This window comes from Martes martes, assembly GCF_963455335.1.
Source record: "Martes martes genome assembly, chromosome: 7".
Taxonomy (NCBI): domain Eukaryota; kingdom Metazoa; phylum Chordata; class Mammalia; order Carnivora; family Mustelidae; genus Martes; species Martes martes.
Window position 1 is genome coordinate 115,779,832 of NC_137894.1, and position 19,715 is coordinate 115,799,546.

Sequence of the window (19,715 nt, forward strand, 5' to 3'; positions counted from 1 at the left end):
ATCTGCCTTTTGCCTGACAGTTTGTGCTGACACACTGGTCTACTCCTGCCCTCTAATTAGGACCTCACCCCTGGTGCTCCCGGTTCTCAGGCCTCTGGACTCGCGTAGACTGAAAATATACCGTTGGCTTCCTTGGGTTTCTGGCTTGCAGATAACAGACTGTGGGACTTCTCAGCCTCCACGATCCCTTGAGCAATTTCTTATATATTATACATAAGATACAATAGATAATACAGGTATATTTCCTATTGGTTCTGTTTCTCAAGACAAGAAAAAAGAACAAAAAGCCCCACAGCATACTTAATGATAAAATGCTGAGAGCACTCCCTTTAAGATCTGGAACAAGGCCTAGGAAATCCCATTATCAGCACATTATACTGGTCGGCGTAGTAGGACAAGGGGGAAAAAGGAAATCGAAATGTGGAAGGATTGGAAAGGAAGGACAAATACCCTTGCTGCTCTTATGACTGTCTGGATGGAAAACCCAGCATGATCTACAAATAAATTATTAAAATTGGTATGAGAGCTCAGGAAGTTTTCTGGATACAAAAGCAATATGTTGAAGTCAGTTGCATTTCTATTTACCGGTAACTGTTAGGAAATGTAATTTAAAAAGATACCACCTATAAGAGCATGAGCAAATATCAACACTTCAGAGTAAATCTAACAAAACATGAGAAAGCTGTTATGGAGAAAATTGTAAAACTTTACTGAAAGACTTTAAAGGACCTAAGTAAGTGGAGAGACAGCATGCTCGTGACAGAAAGAGTCAATCTTATAAATATATCAGTTACCTCCAAATTGATGTACATATTCTAGACAATTCCAATCAAAATCTGAACAAGATTTTTAAAAAGATACTCAACAAACTGATGCCAAAGTTTATTTGGAAGGGCAAAGGGCCAAGAAATGCCAGATCATTTTTTAAAGGACAGACACATATGGGTCTGTTTGGCGGCAGAGGACATTTCCTTGATCAGATATCAAGACTTCTTAGAAAACCATAGCAATTAAGAGTAAATGAAAGAACTCCCACAACTCAAGAGCAAAAACAAACAAGCTGAAAACAAGCAAAAAAAAAAAAAATAAGAAAAACAAACCTCAACCCAATGAAATAATGAGAAAGGACTTGAAAAGACGTTTCTCCAAAGAATTATATAAAGAGCTAATAGGCACATGAAAAGACGCTCAAATCACTAATCGTTACAGAAATGCAAAGAAAAACCAAATAAAACACTGCCTCAGGAGTGGCTGGGTGGCTCAGTTGGTTGAGCATCTGACTTCTGGTTTTGGCTCAGGTCAGGATCTCAGGGTCATGGGATCAGGCCCCATGTCAGGCTCCACGTTTGGCCCGGAGTCTGCTTAAGACTCTCTCTGTCCCTCTCCCCCACTCTCCCTCTCTCAGTCTCTCTTTAAAATAAATAAATACATCTTTAAAAAAAAAAAACCACTTTGCTCCACCACCCATTAGGATGGCTGTTATTAAAAACAAAACAATACATAAAAACTGAAAATATCAAGTGTTGATGAGGATGTGGAGAAATTGGAACATTTGTATATTGCTGGTAGAAATGGAAATGTAAGATGGTGGAGGGAGCCTTTGTGAAAACAGTATAGCAGATACTCAAAATCATTAAACGTCAAACTACAGCCCCACTTCTGGGTGTGGACCCAAAAGAATGGAAAGCAAGAACTCAGACAGACATTTGCACATTTGTGTTCTTAGCAGCATTACTCACAACAGCCGCCGTAGGTGGAACAGTCACAATATTATTATTCACAATATTCTATAATAGGTCCAGTGATGGATGAATGGATAAACAAAATATGGTACACGCATATAACGGAATATTCCCCAAAGGAAGGACATTCTGACACGTGCTACATGGATGAATCTTGATGACGTTGCACTTGTGAAGTAAGCCAGACACAAATCCCATGTGATTCCACTTATTCCACTTTCTAGGGCTAGGAAGAGGGGGGAATGGGGAATTATTGTTTGATGAGGACAGAGGTTCAGTTTGGGATTCTGACAAAGTTCCGGAGATGGATGGTGTTGTTGGTTGTATATTAAGTGAATGTACTTAATGCCACTGAAATGTGTATTTAAAAATGGTTAAGATGGTAAATTTGAAGTTATGGATAGTTTACCACATTTTTTTAAAAGATTGGGTGAGGGGCGCCTGGGTACCAAGTCAGCTGGGCCTCTGACTCTTAGTTTTGGCTTGGGTCACAGTCTTGGGGTCATGGGACAGAGCCCCACATCTGGCTCCACTCATCATGGAGTCTGCTTGAGATTCTCTCTCTCTCTTCCTTTCAAGACAGAAAGTTTGGGAGCTTAGAGGAAAAAAAACCAACCACTCACACATGGAAAGTTGATTTCTGATGGAGAGGACATTGCAAATAAATGGGGAAGAAAGAAAACCTGGGAGGCAAGCATCTTACAACAAGCACAAAAACGAAATCCAGGTAGATTAAATACTTAAAATACAAAAGATTTAACGCTTAAAATATGAAAGACAAAATAAGAAATTCTTAGAAGATAGTATCGGGAAATACCTTTATGACTCAGCTTGGTAAAGGTGTCTTGGATAAGAAAAAATCTCACATGAAAATGAACAGCTTCTGTTCAAGTCACCATAAATAAAATGCAAAGGCAATCCCAAGCTGCAGGTAGGTATCTGAACGTACAGAACTGATATCGGATTATAATTCTGTAAACCCTTAAAGAGCTCTTAGGAATCAATAAAAAAAAAATCAACAGCCCATTCAAAAATAGGCAAAAGACATGAACAGGCATTTCACAGCAGAGGAAAAGCAGATGATACATATAAATTACAACCACAAGGAGTCACAGACCACGCCCACGTGACCAACTAAAATTTGAGTTGACAAGAATGAGATCAACCAAAACACTACCACTGACCACTATTGGAAGCATAGATTATTACAATCTCTTGGGGGGCTGGGTGGGGCGAAATTAGCATCATCCAGGAGACTTGAAGTTTCAAGGGCCCTTCAGATTGGCCATTCCACGCATCGGTATACACTCGAAAGAATAGAAGAGCTCCACGCAGTGTGGGATACTCCTGCAGCAGACTAGTATGTAGCAGTAAAAATGAACTACAGTGGGGCGCCTGGGTGGCTCAGTCATTAAGCGTCTGCCTTGGGCTCGGGTTGTGATCCCAGCATCCTGGGATCGAGCCCCAAGTCAGGTTCCCTGCTCCATGGGAAACTTGCTTCTCCCTCTTCTACTCCCCCTGCTTGTGTTCCTGCTCTCTCTCTCTCTCTCTCTGTATCAAATAAATAAATAAAATCTTTAAAAAAAAAAAAAAAAGAACTACAGTGACTTGCATCAACAGTAAGGAATCTTGAAAATGTAATGTTGGATGAAAGAAGTCACAGAAGAATATATATTGTATTCTATAATATAGCATTAAAGTAGGCATCCACGCTCTGCGAGACCAAAAAATATACTGCTAGAGATTTAAGTGTGTGCATGCGTGTGTGTGGGAGGGGTAAAACTATAAAGAAAAGCATGGCAGATAAATTCTGTGTAGGTGCTCTCTGATAGAGAGAGGAGTACTGACTGGGGAGGGGCATTCTGAGGCTTCTAAGAAACTCACACTGTTCTATTTCTTAATTTGGGAGGTGGGGATGCAGGTGTTTGTTTTGCTATTCTTTAAGATGAACATATGGCTTATAAGTATGCATAATACATTTCACAATTTAAAAAAATAACATAAAAGATAAAGAGCCTCTCCATGATGGCTAAGGATGCAGGAGAAAAGTCAAATCCTCCGAAGGGCAGGCAAAGGCAGGGCAGGCTGTCATACTCTGGACCGACAGGAAAATGCAGATAAGGAAGGCTTAATTTCTGGACATTTTTGCCTCTCAAGCATTTTTCCCTTTCTGAAACTGTCTTTCCCTGCAACCCAGAGGGGCTGTCTGGTGGGCATGTGACTCAGGACAGTTAATCAGGGTACCTCCTCTCGTCTGGCCTCAGTGGTCCCAAGCCAGCCCAGTCAGAGCTGTCCATGTCTCTCTGTTGGAACAATCAAGAAAGAGGTAATGTTGCTATATGTAATGCATGGTGAGCCTAGAGCTCCATGAAATCAGCCTGAAAATGAAGCCAGCAGAGAGAAAAGCAGAAACGAGGACTGGGGAGTCACAGAGGGGCAGAGACAGGGTAAGAGACAGGCAAAGTCCTCATCCTGCCATTTGAGTGCCTTGATCTAGCTATTCCTGATTCCCATCATGGAGACAGTTGTGGATCCAGCTGTGATAAAAAATGTTCTGTGTAGCACAGAATTTTGTATCAGGAGCAGGGGTTTACAAGTGACAAGCCCTAATATGTGGCATGGGCCATATTGGGGTGGGGAGCAGAGCAGTGTGGAGCTCCCCCTCCCTGACCAGGAAGTGAGTACTGTCTGATATGTGGAGCAAAGCCGCTAAACTCCTGTTGAGTTTGGGGATTCAGACTACAATGTTCAGTGAGTTTGGAAATTCAAAGACCTTGTTAAAAAAAAAAAAAAGCCAGGTAATGGGTGTGCGATGGCTACATCTTCAGTCTTTTAAAAAGATTTTATTTATTTCTTTATTTAAGAGAGAGAGAGCACACATAAACCAGGGGAAGATACAGACTCCCCACTGAGCAGGGAGCCCGTTGTGGGACTCGATCCCAGGACCCTGGGATCATGACCCGAGCCAAAGGCAGATGCTCAACTGACTGAGCCACCCAGGTGCCCTTCTTCTGCCTTTAGAAAGGTACTCTAACAAAAAGATACACTTGAATCTCAGCTCGCCTTTCCAAAAGCAGGGAAATGGGAAAACAGAGCCACGAGATCCTCCTTGTGCCTGTGGCCAGTAATTCAACTGAGCTGAGAACCAGAACACCATCTTTTGGTATTGCAAAAGTCAGATCCCTGCACGGGGCTAAGGTTGGTGCCAGCACAGTGTGGGAGAAGGAAAGCACAGTGGGAGGTAAGAGAGGAAGGCTGGAGAGGGCTTCTTCCCAGCAGCTCTTGCTGGGCCCTCCCCGTCTGGCCAAAGTGACTATTCCCTCCAGTGTGGACCGGTGTCCATTGGGAAAGAGCCTGAGGGCAAGGAGGCTGATTAGCCCTGCCCCCCTCCCAACCCTCCCCCGCCCCGCTACCCAGTGTGTCCAGGGCAGAGGCCAAACGGCTGTAAACCTAAATGAGAGCTAGGGAAGGGCAGAGCCCAGAGATGATGTTAGCAGACAGACGGGGTGAGGACAGGGTCCAGATTCCAGAGCCTGACTTGACTGGGCTCCAGTCCCGGTTGCCAGCTCACAGACTTATCAGAAAACTTACTGCTCAGCAACCGTCTCGAGTTTAGAGACTCATACTGCCAGAGACACCCCCTCTAGCAAACCACAGCACGAGATTGCTCAACCGCTGGGGCCCGGCCCGGACCTCTGGGCTGAGAGCCTCGTAAAGGGCCTGCTGGAGGATATGGTCTCCAGAAGACACGTCCTCTCTGATGCCGCTCATGGAAGGCAGTGAGCCAGGGAAAGTCTTCCAGAGAGCAGAACCCCAGGCATCCTTGGATGATGGAGGAACCCCTGTCTTCTAGTAGGTAGGATCTGGCTTCTTGCCAGCCATCTTCTGCAGCCTGTTGGCCGAGTGATCACAACAGGCTGTTTCCCTTAGTCCCTTTGTTCAATGTCAAGTGGCTTTTCCTCCCAGGGTCTTATTTTGCCTCCGCCACCATTAAATGATGCCGGGGTGTTGAACCTGATCGTTGGCTGTCAGCTGACAGATTCTTAACAGTAACATCCAAACCCGACCAAGAAGAATGTGCAGCCGCCAGCTCTGCCGCCATGTGGGCAGCCTGTACCAGGCTGGGTGGCGCATTTCTGAAATCGTTTGTATGCTAGGCAGTCAAGGGGTACAGTGCAGTGGCTATCTATTAGTTTCTTTCTGCCCTGTAATTAGTTTACTTATGTTCTCCCCTCCCCTCCCACTAAAGTATGTCTAAGTCCTACCTCCCAGTACCTCTGAATATGACTTTATTTGGGAAAAGGGTCTTTGCCGATGTAATTAAGGGAAGGATCTCCAGAAGAGATCATTGTAGATTATTCCAGTGGGTCTTGAATTCAGGGATGCTGTCTTTACAGGAGGATGAGACACAGAATGAGAGAAACACAGAACGAGCAGCCACAGCCCGGTGGAGGCCAAGACTGGGAGGATAGGGTGGTAAGCCAAAACCGAAGGCTGCCGGGGGCCAGAGAAGCTGGAGGAAGCCGGGAAGCGTAATTCCCTTGAGTCTTTGCAGGGAATGTGGCTTTGCCAACAACTTGCCTTCAAAATTCTGCCTTCCAGAACGGCAAAATAATATATTTTTGTTGTTTTTAGCCACCAAATTGTGGAAATTTATTGTGGCAGCCCCGAGAAACTCATACACACACAGACATTTGACTGTCCCTCCCCCAGCGGGGCTGTCAGTCACTCTCTCAGACCCAGGCGACCTGTCAAAATGCCCCGTCCCCAAGATCACATTGGTTGGTTTGGGGATGGTCACTCCAATGGACTATTCATCAGTCCCCAAAATTCGTATATTGGAATCCCAACCCCCAGGAGATGGGCCTGTGGGAGGTAATGGCGTGATGAGGGTAGAGCCCTCATGAATGGGATTAGTGCTTTTGTAGAGGAGACCCCAAGGAGCTCCCTTTCCCCTCTGCCTTGTGAAGTCTTCATGAGAAGATGGCCATCTGCCATCCAGGAAGCAGGCTCCATCTAGACATCAAATCTGCCAACACCTCCATCTTGAATGTCCCAGCCTCCAGAACCGTGAGAAATAAACGTGTGTTGTTTAAACCCCTTGTTTGCGGTATTTTTGTTTTAGCACCCCAAACAGACTCAGACAGTCACACGACCCCGAATAGGCGGTCAGAGTTACCTTTTGTATTTGCATAGCTGTTGGGAAAGAAGAGTTTTTTGCCCTGAAATTGCCAGATGCAAGGACAATTTCTCTCCCTCCATAGAAGGAGCTGGCCTGAGAAGGGAGCCAGCTGAGAAGGAAGCAGGGCCAAGGGGTAGGAAGGGAGAGGCTATCCCTGACCCTACAAACAAGCATAGCTAAATACAGATTTCCCTCTGGGACTTTTCAACCAGTAAATTCATCTTTCTTACGTAAGTCATAAGTTGGGACTGTCACTTGCAAACCCCGGGTCCTGATCTCCACCTTCGGAGAGGTAGCTGAGCCCAACCGATCTCCTCAGCCACGCGGAGCCCAGACTTGGGGGAGCAGCAGAGTAGAGGTCTCCTCAGGTGACAGGGTTGAGGCTCCTGGCATCTCTGGCGCTCATGGTCTGGGCCATTGGACCAGGCCCAGTGTGCCCAGCTGGACAGCCAGCCAGTGCTTTATCTGAAACCCTGAGGTGATTACCACAGACAGAATCCCGGCCATTCCAAAGAACAGATTTGGCAGCCAAGTAAAGTTCAAGCACGGAGGTAAAATCTCATCATCACGAACAATGAAAGTTTCTGTAAAACATGAAGATTTGCTTCTACTGAGCCACAGAATCCGAGCGAGATGCCAACAACGGATCTGGAGCACAAGGCGTTCCCTGGCCTGGGCAGCATCGCCTTCCACCAGTGCTTTCTCCAGCCTTCTGTGCTCCTTGCTGAGGAAAGTCACTGCTCACAGAAAGTCCAATCCACCACAAACTCACCAGCTGCTACTCCCACAGAGACCTGTTTCCTACCTGAAGCCTTAAATCCTGCTGAACCGTCAACCCCCCCCCCCCCCCGGGCCAAATGCAATAACTGAAGGAATTCGGAAACCCCAGAGAATAAAGAACCCCTGGGTAAATGCAAAAATCCCGTGTATTCTTACAACCCAGAGGAAAGACACAGCCAGGAGGAGGGACGGTGGTGTTTCTTGCTTTTGCTTAGCTCCTGGAGGGCGGATTAGCTCTGTCCTCAGCCAACTAGCTGTGCAGCTTCTACATGTCTGATTGTCAAGGCCAAAGCGCGCGCTTCCGTTAAAAAAATTGGATACACCCTGAAGAGTTTTTTTTTTTTTTTTTTACAAAGGACCTTAACCTGATGCCTCAGGCTTCCTGAGTGAGAGTTAGAAGTTTCTGAAAAAATAGTCCATTCCTTTACCATCTGTAGGGCACCTTCTATGTGCTGGCAACATGCTTCCGCCCTGGAGCTGCTGATGGGGAGACTGGTGAGTGAGATCGTGAGAGCAGAGCCAGCAGTCGTGGTCTGCGAGATGCTGCCTGAGCTGAGCTTTGACAGACAACTGGAAATTAGCCCCAGGAGGAAGGTAGAAGAAGGCCCTGCTGGTGAAGGCATGACCTGAGGCATGAACCTGCAGCCCCTCGAGTGGTGGGCACACTTGTCGTCAAGATGGAGTGGGGACAGAAAGGTAGGCAAGAAATTACTCGGAAGGGTCAGGTGATTAACTGAAGGTGCGTGAACTTGATCGGAGATCTCTGGGAGCACTGAGGAGCGGGAGGATGCCCTGAGCCAAAGGCATTAGAGGGATGACTATGGCAGGACTCCAATGGAGGACAGGAGTGGAGGCAGTCCCTCAAGGGTCCTTTCCTTTGCCATATCTGGGTGAGAAGCAATGAAGTCTTTCCCCAATGGTAGGGGAATGGGGGGGGGGGATTACAGGAGTTGGAAGAGCTAGATTCACTGGAATTGTTACCAGATTGAAAGCAAAAGATGCAATGAGAAGTGGGATTCCAAGATAATGACTAGATTTCCTTGTTCTGGCACAGGCAGCTGGCGTAATGGTACCATTCCTGAAAATTAGGGACATAAGAAGATGGGTAAGTCTTGGAAGAGCCTGATGAGGAGTCTGGGTTTAGAAGGCCAAGTGGGAGGAGCCTGGGGACAGCCACAGCAGCAGTCCATGAAAAACTGGACATTCACGACCCGATGGCAGGAGGGAGAGCAGAAAGGACACAAAGGACACCAAGGGAGAAGGCAAGAAGAGGAGTGAGTAAGACACAGAGGCTCAGGGGACATTCAGGGAATGAGTGGAACAGGAGGTTTCCATAAAGAGACCATAAGGAGATGGAAAACAGTGTCCAGCAAAGTAACGGGAAAACCTAGAGAGCAGAGGCACCTCGAGAGAGAGGCTCAAAATGTGGGCGTGTGCAATAGTACCAATGTTTTAGACAGATGGAGTCACCTCCGGGAAGAAAAACACCAGCTGGACCTGGAGAATGGCTGCCTTTCATGACATCCGTCTTGGCATTTGATCGTGGGAACATATACCGGATCACAATGGGTGATGGAGGTCTGAATGTATAGGTGGACAGTGTTGACAGCTAGTGTAGACAATTCTTTCAAGAAGCTTGGCTGTGAGGGGAGAGAGAAAGGGAAACTGAAGGGAGAAGTTAGACAGAAATATGGGATCAAGAACAGAGTCCTGTTCAGATGGGAGAGACTGATGATAATATCGGTAGACAAGAGGCTAACGACGTGAGCAAGAGAACACAGCGGGGGGTTTCCAAGGGAGATGGGCATCAGCAGCACACAGAGAAGGTCAGCCATTGGCAGGGGCACACCCCTTTCCTGGTGTGGGAGGAGCAGAGAAGCAGAGTAGGAGACACACTGTGGGAACGACCAGGGAAGATATTGAGAATTTCTTGGGCCCTCAGTTTTGTTCAGTTTTATCAGTGGACAAGATGGATCCTCTAACGTGATAATGACAGACAAGGCAAAGGAGGTTCAAACAGGGCTTGATGGAAAAGGAACAGTCAGGAGGAGACACCAAGGACCAAATGGGACAGGAGAGGGTCTAGGGACACTTGGAAGGGTTTCCCCGCAGCCTTGGGAGTCCAGGACTCTAATGGTCCAGATGATGTGATGGACAATTCCTCCTACAGCAGTCAGAACCCCAGGAAGGAGCAGGGTAGTTTAGCTAGATAGACGCACACAGAAGGATAAATGGGCAAGAGAGATGAGAGAGAGAGAGAGAGAGATGCAGATTAGAGCGAAATCCCAACCACCACAGTCAAGTGAAGCCAAGCCCTGAGTTAATAGCAATAACTGGTCCAGGTGTTTAGCACAGGGACCAGGTCACATCTGTGTGTAGGCTCGAGTCCCTCTTCAACAAAGACAGTGTCTGGGGGCAGACAGAATAAAAATGGAAAGAGCAGGAGTTTTAGAATGAGGCAGACGTGGGGTTAAAACTGTCCCTACTATTTCCTTTACTGAGCTCACATTTTTGGTCCACAAAATAGGAACAATACATGCTTTGCAGAATGTACAAGGATTAAATGAGACGGTTAATGCAGAGCAAGCCTGCTAGGCTATAGACTCCATCAGGAGCCTGTTTTGTTACTCAGGGCTCTGGCTTCTGCGTTGAGCAGGTGCTTGGCACGTGGTAGGGCCTCAACACATGCAAAGTTCCTCCTTCATCTGTTAGGAAATATACTTCAAACTACCTTCTCTGTCCCTAGAGAAGGGATTACCATTGGTATTCCCTTTTCTGGCCCATTCAAGCTGTTACTTGCAATGATAAGAATGGAATGTTGATCTACACTTCCTTTCTTTGAGCCAGGTTGCTATTGAACTCAGCACTTTCAGAACTGCAGGCACCATGGAGGTTGACCTCTAAGACCACAGAACTGCCAGACCACATGGCTGCCCAACCACCCACCAAACGTGTGGCTTGATCACTTCATTACAGCCCTGTGGGTTCGTGGGTAATCTTTGATGATGTGGGGAGAAGGTTCCCTCTTCTGCACATGCAAGGGTAGACTCCAGGAGAATGGAAGGAGCTGGGACTTTTCCTTCATCCGATACCCGGGACTCAAGATCACAAGGAATAGTGACTCTCTGCAGACAACCTCTGGAGTATGAAATTGACATTGCAGGTTGGGGAAGTTGTTGAAAGATCCAGAGGAAAGCAAACAAATAAACAGAGCCAATGCCACCCTTGCTAGGAGGTTTGGGTGGTAAGGGGACAAGGCTGTCCAACCCAATGGATAGTCAGTCTGACGAGTCGGCAGGAGATAACCATGCTGCCACCAGAGGTGTTTGTCTGAAACATAGAGCCAAGAGCTGTCCCTGGATTTCGCTAAAGAAGAAATCCAAGAGTAAATCAGGCATCCCTAAGAAGTAGAGCTCAGGTAGGCTGAGAATCTGGCAGCCTGAGCAGGCACTAGCCACTCCAGATTCAAGTCCAAAGCACACCTCTGGGACGTTATGGCCCCATGACCATGACCTGCTCCCAATTTCTGCCCTCCCTTTCTTCCTTTTAGTAAGAGAACTCCTACGTGTTAGTTGGGCACATTTAGTTGGCCCAGCTACGGACTACATTTCCCAGACTCACCTGCAGCGGAGCGTGCCCCAGTTCTGGTCAAAGAGCAGTCTAAGCGGAAGGGTCTGAACAGCTTCTGAGGGATGTCATCGAGGAGGGGGCTGTTTGCCTGCAGGCAGGAACAGAAGGTGGACGTGGTTGAGAATCTACAACTAGGGCGAAGAGGGGGGCACCCCAGACCCCGAGGGGGTGGGAAGAAACACAGGTCAAGGAACCTGGGTTCCTGAATGACCTTATGGAGCAGAGTTGTTTCCCTATCCTGCACTGACCTTCTACCTCCTGGCCAGTAGGTGAAAGGGAAATACACTTCTATCCCTTTGGAGCCAATGTATTTTGGGTTCTTTTTGTTACAACTTACTCTGTGCCCGAAGTCATAGAGAGCGTTTCCCAGAGATACAGATACTAACAGTCTGAGTACCCAGTGGGATATTTATTAAAAATTTACAGTGTACCACGCACGGTTCTAGATACCGTGCATATGTTATCTCATTTAATCCGTCCAGTGCTCCTTAGATAAGGGCTGTGGTCTCCATTTGACAGGAGGAGGCCCTGGGAGATACAATTCTTTGTCTGAAGATGCTTAGCTACTGAGTGGCCTAACTAGTAGTCAGACCAGTATCTGGATGGAGAGCCTACCCTTAGCCACTATGCTTTTCAGAGCAGAATGTCTTTAGTTCCATGCAATGTAAAGGACACAGCCTACTTTCACTAACTTTTCTTCAAAATCATTGCAGGGCCAAGGCAAGTCATTTGGTTTCTGTGCTGTCAGTTTTCTCCAAGAGGGCACAGGAAGGGGATCCAAACTTTCCATCTCACAGAACTGCTGGAAGGAGAAAATGAATTCACGTACGTTTAAGGAATGCTTTCAAAACTGCCAAGTGTGGCATAGGTGAAATAGCACCTTAATGCAGGCTGGGAAATACTTAAAATCAAAATAAGAAAATGCACTTATGGAGCGCCTGGGTGGCTTGGTCGTTAAGTGTCTTCCTTCCGCTCAGGTCATGATCCCAGGGTCCTGGGTTCAAGCCCCCATCAGGCTCCCTGCACCTCGGGAAGCCTGCTTCTGCCTCTCCCACTCACCCTGCTTGTGTTCCCCCTCTCTCTGTGTCTCTGACAAATAAATAAAATCTTAAAAAGAAAAAAAAAGAAAGAAAATGCACTCAAATTTTTTTAAAGCAAATGTCATCTAGCAATTTGGCAGATCGCCTGGAAAGGCTGTGGAATCTGCTAAGGAGAGGGGTATGTCTGGTTTTGTGCATCTGTCACCCTCAACAGAAAAGGGGAGAGATTAATTGAAATTCATTGAAAGAGAGCACACCTGTGTGCCTGGTGTGCATGCACGCACAGTCACACACACACACACACACACACACAGTCCCATGCACACACACTCAATAGAAGGCTCGATATAAAAGAATCATTATTATCAAGACCAGGAGTAGCAGCAATTTGCAATGCCCATGGGAACTGGGCAGGTACAGAGGTCGGGGAGTTGGGGGGGGCAGCCAACATGTTTGCGTGTGAGTGGGTAAGCCTGTGTAAGCCTGGTGTCCAGGCCTCTCAGAGTCAAACATGAAATCTCCCCATTTTCCAAGGAAGCTCCAATTAATCAATAAATAAAACACTTCAGGGACCAGCAACTGATCTCCGGGACCTAGCCCTGGTGCCAGATGTCTCATCTGGCTCTTTCAGATGCTTCATCATCATTTTGGACAAGCCACAGTCGGCGCCCGACCCTGCCCTGCCCTTCACCCCAGGCTACCTTCCTCTTCCTTCTTCCTCATCTCCACTCCACCCCCTGGTAAAGCCAGCTTTCTCTTTGCTCCCTACTCTCAGACCTCCCCTTCCCTTCCTTCTAGCGCATACCCAGTGATCTTGAAGACACAAAGCAGCTTCCCTCCTCTGCGTGCCAATCAATGCCAACCTTCTCCTTTCTGCCAACATAATCTCAACCTGTTACCCGCCCCCAACACATGATAATTTTTGCACACGGTCTCAGGAAGCAAGGCGGATTATAGTTAGCTCTCAATTGTCCGCAATGAAGGAGGGGGGCAGGGAGGTACAGATAACATGAGAGAAGAGACACTCCAAAGTCACGAGGCTTTGCCTTTAGCGTTTTGTGGCGCACGGCGCACGGTCCGAAGCATGTCACTGCAGCCCCCAGTGGAGACGAGCCTGACAAGCTGTTGCGAGGCCTGGAGAGAGCCTGGAAGGGGATTCACGGAGCTCAGCCTCCAGTCAATGATTGGGCTCCTGCCTCCACGCCCCTTTCCCTCCTTCAAGGATCCTGCCTAGGTCCAGGCCAACTGCCCCACGCCGGCCACAGCCCCCATGGCCACCCCTGTTGTGGCCATTAGCTTCACTGCCTCGTCCCAGGCAAGCCTGCGGTCCCAAGACAGTTACACTGACAGGTTTCAGTTTTACTTTCTCTGCTTTCACAGGACCTTGGCCTTCTGGGGCACCGTGGCTTGGACCCCCAGGCCCCCGCAGGAGTGGGGACAGAATGGAGAAACACCACCCACACCTGAGGTCATCAGGTGCTGCGTGTCAGGATCTGAGCCTTGACCTTCAGAGGCTCCCCCCAACCCCCCCCCCACCACCCCGTGGGGAAAGAATTTCAGAGAACAGCCCCTGGGTGGTGGCAGCGTGGGGGAGGGGCGTGTGTGTGCTGTCCTGGGGGGAGGGCTGTGTCCTGTTCTGCACCCTCCTGACTTACTGTTGGTTTGGGACGTCGGGACTAGGGCTACAAACAGTTCCTCTCTTTGTTTCCACGGCCTCGCAGAATGTGTGCTTCCCCCAAAAGGCATAAAGGTCCCCTTTCTTCGGCTCGCCCGCGCCACCGCGCCGCTGGGGCTGCTCGTGGGGCTCGGGTCTGGGAGCCCAGGCCAGCCCCAGTGCTGACCCTGGCAGCCTGCAGCCCGTGCTCACTTGGTCCCTGCCCTGGCAGGGTGGCCTCGCGCGGCCTCCTGGGCAGGCAGCCAGCTCCGGTTCTTAAAGCGGCAGAGCCTCCAATGGTGCTTCCTGCAGGAGTCAGCCTGCCCTCCCCGGAAAAGAGGACGTGGAATTCACGGGGCTTGGGGGAACTTTGAAAAATCCTGATGCCTGAGTGGCAGCCCCAGAAATTGTGATCCAGGAGTAGGGCCGGAGCACTGTCTCGGAGATTCCAATATGCACTGAGTCTTGGGAATCACCCCAGCGCTTCTTGGACCTCAGTGTGCTCAGGGACAGCTTGCGGATCCCCTTTAAAGGCAGATTCGATCCAGAAGGTAGAGGGCCAAGGTTCTGCGTTTCCAACCAGCTCCACAGACCGCGCTGAAGAGCTGAGGGGATGGTGGTGTCAGCACCCGGCCGTCCCCATGGGGAGTCCGGGACCTCCTCCCTCACTGAGGCCAGCTGCTGTGAGGGTTAACCGAGGGAGGCATGGAGCCCTCCGGAAGGGCTCAGGGGATGCTGGGTCCCTCAAGGGTAGAACAGGATCTGCTTTCCTCTCCTACTTCAAAGCCATCTAACTTCTCTTTTGCCCCAGGATCAAGCCTGCACATCACCCAAGTTCCCTCACCGAATGGTCCCTGCTCACATCCGTGGCTTCCCCTCTGCCTCTCCTGAGTCTCTGCACCCCCAACCTCAAAACATGAGTCACACGCATGTAAGCCAACGGCTGGTCCTCCCTTTCATCTCTGGGCTCTCGTGTTCCCCTCCAAGGCCTGGTTCCCCCTTTCCATCCTCTGCTCCACTGGCTAAATTCTTCCCTTCCCTGACGACTTGGCACAGGTGCGAGCTTCCTCCAGACAGCATTTCCTAGCTCCCGAGTACAGGACAGGTGCCTCCTCTGGGTTCCCAGCCGTACTTCTCCTCCCAAAGCCCCATACCCCTAGGCTTCGCTTGTCTCTCTGCCTCTGATGGTTGGAAGCTCGGGGAAGTCTGAGTTCATGACTGTGTTAAATAATATTGGAATGAATGAGTGAGAGAACATTAGAATGTATGGATTAATTACTCGAATGAATGAATGGAAGTTCTCTTGTATTATAGAATCAGGAACCCCATGTTGTGCCATCCCACCCAACCAGGCTGCTACCTCTGACCAGCCAGACCTTCTTCCCGTATCACTTTGCCAAGGTCCCCAGCAACCACAGATGCTCCTCCTTCACCGTCCCCAGCCCCAGCTTTGCCTGCAGAGCCCCAGAGTGGGAAGTTGCTCTGATGGGTGTCCTGGTTCTAGAAGATGAACTAAAAGTAAAAGGTAGTTGTCACATTGGTCCTAAGTCACAGAGGAGCCAGAACCCATGTAAAACTTTATTGGACACTAACCCAAAGATGGAAATAACCCAAGTGCCCACCAGCAGATGAGTGGATAAACATCAGGTGTCCTATAAACACAGAATGGGATCTCTAAAAAAGGATGGAAGTCTGTACACACCACAACATGGATGAACCTTGAAGACATTCTGCTAGGTGATAAAAAGTCAGACACCAAAGGACAAATATTACCTGATTGTACTTCCATGAGGTACTTAGAAGAGTTGAATTCGTAGAGTCAGAATAGATGAGTGGTTACCAGGGGCTGGAGGAGGGGAGAACGGGGAACTTCTGTTTACTGGTTACAGAGCTTGTGTTTGGGACGATGACAAAGTTCTGGAAATGGGTGCACCGACACTGTGAAGGTCCTTGATGCCACAGAACTGTACACTTACACATGGTGTAAATGGTAAATTCTGTATGTCTATATTTGACCAAACACACACAAAAGGCTTTATTAGTATCCTAAACCACGGGGACACCTTAACTAACGCCCATCCCACAAGCGGTGATTATTTATAAAGAATCTTTATAAAGATCTTCAGGGCCTGGAACACACCCTCGCCTTTTCTTTCTGTTTTTCTCCTTGAGGTGTAAAGCCCCAGAAGGTTAGGCTGCGGGAACTACCAGAGGTACGAGGAATGTCAAATATTTACAGTTGGTTTCTTCAGGGGGTGAGATCTGGCAAAACTACTAGGGGAGGGAACCAGTACAATGTTCCGATAGCGTCAGAGCGTGCTTGGGGGAAGAAGCAGTTGCTTGTGTCCAAAGAATTTAGGAATATAATCAAGCTATTGTTGGTAATTGCTTAGCTAACATGAGTCCCCCTCAAAAAAAAAAAAAATTTAAACCCAGGTGATTACTGTATGACAGGTGACTGAAACTATTCCAAAGTTAAGAAAAGGGTAGGCCGTGGAAGGGATTGAGTGGGTGATAGAAATGGGAATTCGAGATGCTTTGCCCAGCCTGAATTTGATGGGAAGCTTCCAGAAGTGGCTGCCGCTTGACAGTGGTGGGGCTGAGGGATCAGTCCTCAAAAGTGGATCTGGCCTCCGGTTAGACCTGAGGCTTCTGCCAACTGCTGAAGAGAGATCAAAGGCCATGTCTTGCTCTGGCTCCACGGAGACCTCGAGGAGAAACCGCACGCCACCGGCCTGCAGCCAGCAACCCTCGGCCTCGTTTCACTCATTTTACATCAGCCCGGGGAATCTGGGTTAGGCAGGGAACATGCAAATCCCTGTCTGCTGTGTCCACAGAGGTAGCCAGGAAGGACCTGGATTCTGGTTGTCGCCTCCTGTCTCCATCGGCCTTTCTGCCTTCTCGAGCATCATACAACTTCCCCTTTCTGCAAAGCGCACCTGTTACTCTGATCTCTAGTCTGCTCGACTCCTGGAAGGGAGAGCAGGGAGGGAGATCCCTGGGTATTACAGACTGCACCTAACACCCGGCAGAGGAGGCCCCCAGAGTATAGGGGAGCCGAGGTATGAAGGTATGAAGAGGTATGAAGACCTCCAGGCGTCACAGCCCCACAGGACCAGGGAGGGACACAGGGCTGGCTTCATCACATCCCCCATCGGCAGATCTCAAATCAAACTTTACTTCCTCCGAAAGTGTCCCTGGCCCCCTTAGACCAAGCTGGCACCTTCTATTGTAAGTTCTCCTAACTGCCAGATTCTTCCTTCAAATCACTTTAGGGAACTCTAAATTCATAAAATGATTCAGTTTTCTGATTTTCCCACTAGACATTAAGCTGCACGAGAGCAGGAAGCATATCTGTTTTGCTGCCGCGTCCCCTGTTCCTAACACAGGGACTGGCACGTAGTAGGTGCTCCGTCAGCGCTTGGCTGGGTCAGTCAAGGGGAGCCCGAGGAGAGTTCTGAAGGATCTCACTGGGGCCCTGAAATTCAACTTGCTCCCTTGCTGCTGCTTATTCCAGAGTTACATTATAAGAGCTACTACCAACCACAGCAGTCATCACGGTAACCGTTTGCCGAGTTCCTATTTGCAATGTTCATGTTTTATCTTATAGGGGTTTGTCTCCTTTGATCCGGACAAGTGCAGTAAGCTCTACAGTTACACCCTATCAGTGACGAGAACATCAAAGCTCTGAAGGGCGAAGTGTCTGGCCCACCGTCCTAGGGACACCGAGCAGAGAAGCAGGGATGTGACTCTTGCTGGGTTTTGTCATGTAAACTCCATGAAGGAACTGAGGCTCAGAGAGGCCAAGCAACCTGTACAAGGTCACACAGCTAGGAAGCCACAGTCAGGTTTCCAACTGGACTCTGATTCCAAAAGACTAGTCTACAAAAGAATGTCAAACCTCATTTTAGACAATGACCAGAGAAGTCCCAGGGAGTGAGTCCACCAGGAGGAATCAGAGCCGGAAATTCCACGTCCACTGAACAGGGACTAGAAGTTGCTGCTGAAGGGTCTGGAGGCCCAGACCCTTGGGGCCCATGGCACATTCCTGTCTGCCTCCTCCAGGAATTGAATTACCTTACCTCTCTGAGTTTCCCCAGCCCAAAGCTCTACCTCCCATTGAACCGTTTATCCAGGACCAAAGCCTGGAGGCGGGGGAGGGTTTCCTGCGACCTCCCTGTAAAGCTCTCTGCCTTCACAGGGGCCCCTGGCCCTCAGCCAGTCCCTCTTCTCTGTGGTGCCAGGCCCCCACGCAGCTGGGAGTTCCCGAAAGGCTAAGCCGCCTCGTCCCCTATCTTAGGGACAGAGCAGCTCTTGAGTTCACTTCGCTGGCTGAGCTAGGGGAAATCGTGGCCCCCGTTGGAAAGTGAGGAGGTTCCATAACCATGGCTGACCTGCCGCACAAGGGACCACTGGTTTTTAGAGTTCTCGAAAGTGCATTTCTCAGCCGCAAATAATGCCATTGTCACGGCAGAATTTCCTGTTTTGTACAAATCAACCATATAAAAACAGAAAGAGGCAAGAGGCCGGGATCCATTGTGTCTGCTTGGCTGCTTGACTTCTGGGGCTGGTTTAGGGGCAGGCAAAGACACACGAAGGGCATGGGGCCACCAGCCTTCCTTTCCACTGCCTGCTGCTCCAGCATCCCCAGATAATTCACAGTATGTTTCCCCCAACTGGTCCTGGCACGCTGGTCATTTCCGTTCATTCTCCACACGGCTTGCAGACCAATAGTCCCCAGGTGGTATTTTTGGTCACGTCGTCTGTTTGTTCCAGACCCTCCAGTGCCCTTTCCAAAGACCACAGAGTAAAGTCTGAAGACTTAGCCAGTCATCTTAGCCTTCCTCGCGTGACTGTGATCACATTTACACAGACCCTGCTTCCGGGGCAGAAACCAGGGTGTGAAATTTAAGAGGGCATCGAAGAACTCAGTAAGAGAAAGTACTGAGTGAAAATGAAAAATGAAAATTAATGGAAGAAAACTCATGATGAGCAAAATACCAAAATTTCACGTGAAGACGGGGTTGGATCCTACACTAGTATGACCCCTCACTGGCCTGTTCCCTGTTCCCACCCTCCCCTGCTCAGCTCCTGACTCCTCATGGCCTGCTTGGGTTTTTCCTAGCACGTCTCACCATCTGATGCATCCTCTCACATATTTCTCTCTAGTCACTGCACTAGAATCTAAGCTTTGTGAGAGCAGGGCCTGGTGTCTGTTTGTTCATGGCTGAATCCCAAAACCTGGAACAAGTCCCAGTGTGTGGCCCATACTGGATTAATATTTGTTAAATTAAATCTCTTCATCTAACCCTTATGGGTAACTTCAACATATAAGGGACATAAACGAAGGTTTTTAGTTAGTATGAAATAATTTTCTATGTTCAGCTTTATGTAATTACTTAGAAAGGCAGCCACTGGATATATTTGGGTTCAGGGGGGCCTGGGTGGCTCAGTTGGTTAAGTGACTGCCTTCAGCTCAGGTCATGATCCTGGAGTCCCGGGATCAAGTCCCGCATCCGGTTCCCTGCTTGGCAGGTAGTCTGCCTCTCCCTCTGACCCTCCCCCTTCTCATGCTCTCGCTCTCTCTCTTTCTCATTCTCTCTCTCTCAAATAAATAAATAAAATCTTTTAAAAAATTGAAAAAAAATATTTGGGTTCACTTGAACATAAAAATCTGAAAATTGATA

General features: G+C 48.6%; 1 protein-coding gene across 2 annotated transcripts in view; it reads right to left on the minus strand.

The window, feature by feature from the left end:
- Positions 1 to 14,255, minus strand: part of DGLUCY (D-glutamate cyclase) — a 78,746-nt gene extending 64,491 nt beyond the window's left edge. For both annotated transcript variants that reach the window (XM_080808802.1, XM_080808801.1), the window contains exons 1-2: positions 14,030 to 14,255; positions 11,326 to 11,422 (exon numbers count right to left, since the gene is read on the minus strand). The gene's annotated coding sequence lies outside the window, so the exon portion shown is untranslated. The remainder of the gene's footprint in view (positions 1 to 11,325; positions 11,423 to 14,029) is intronic.
- Between the last annotated feature and the right edge of the window lie 5,460 nt (positions 14,256 to 19,715).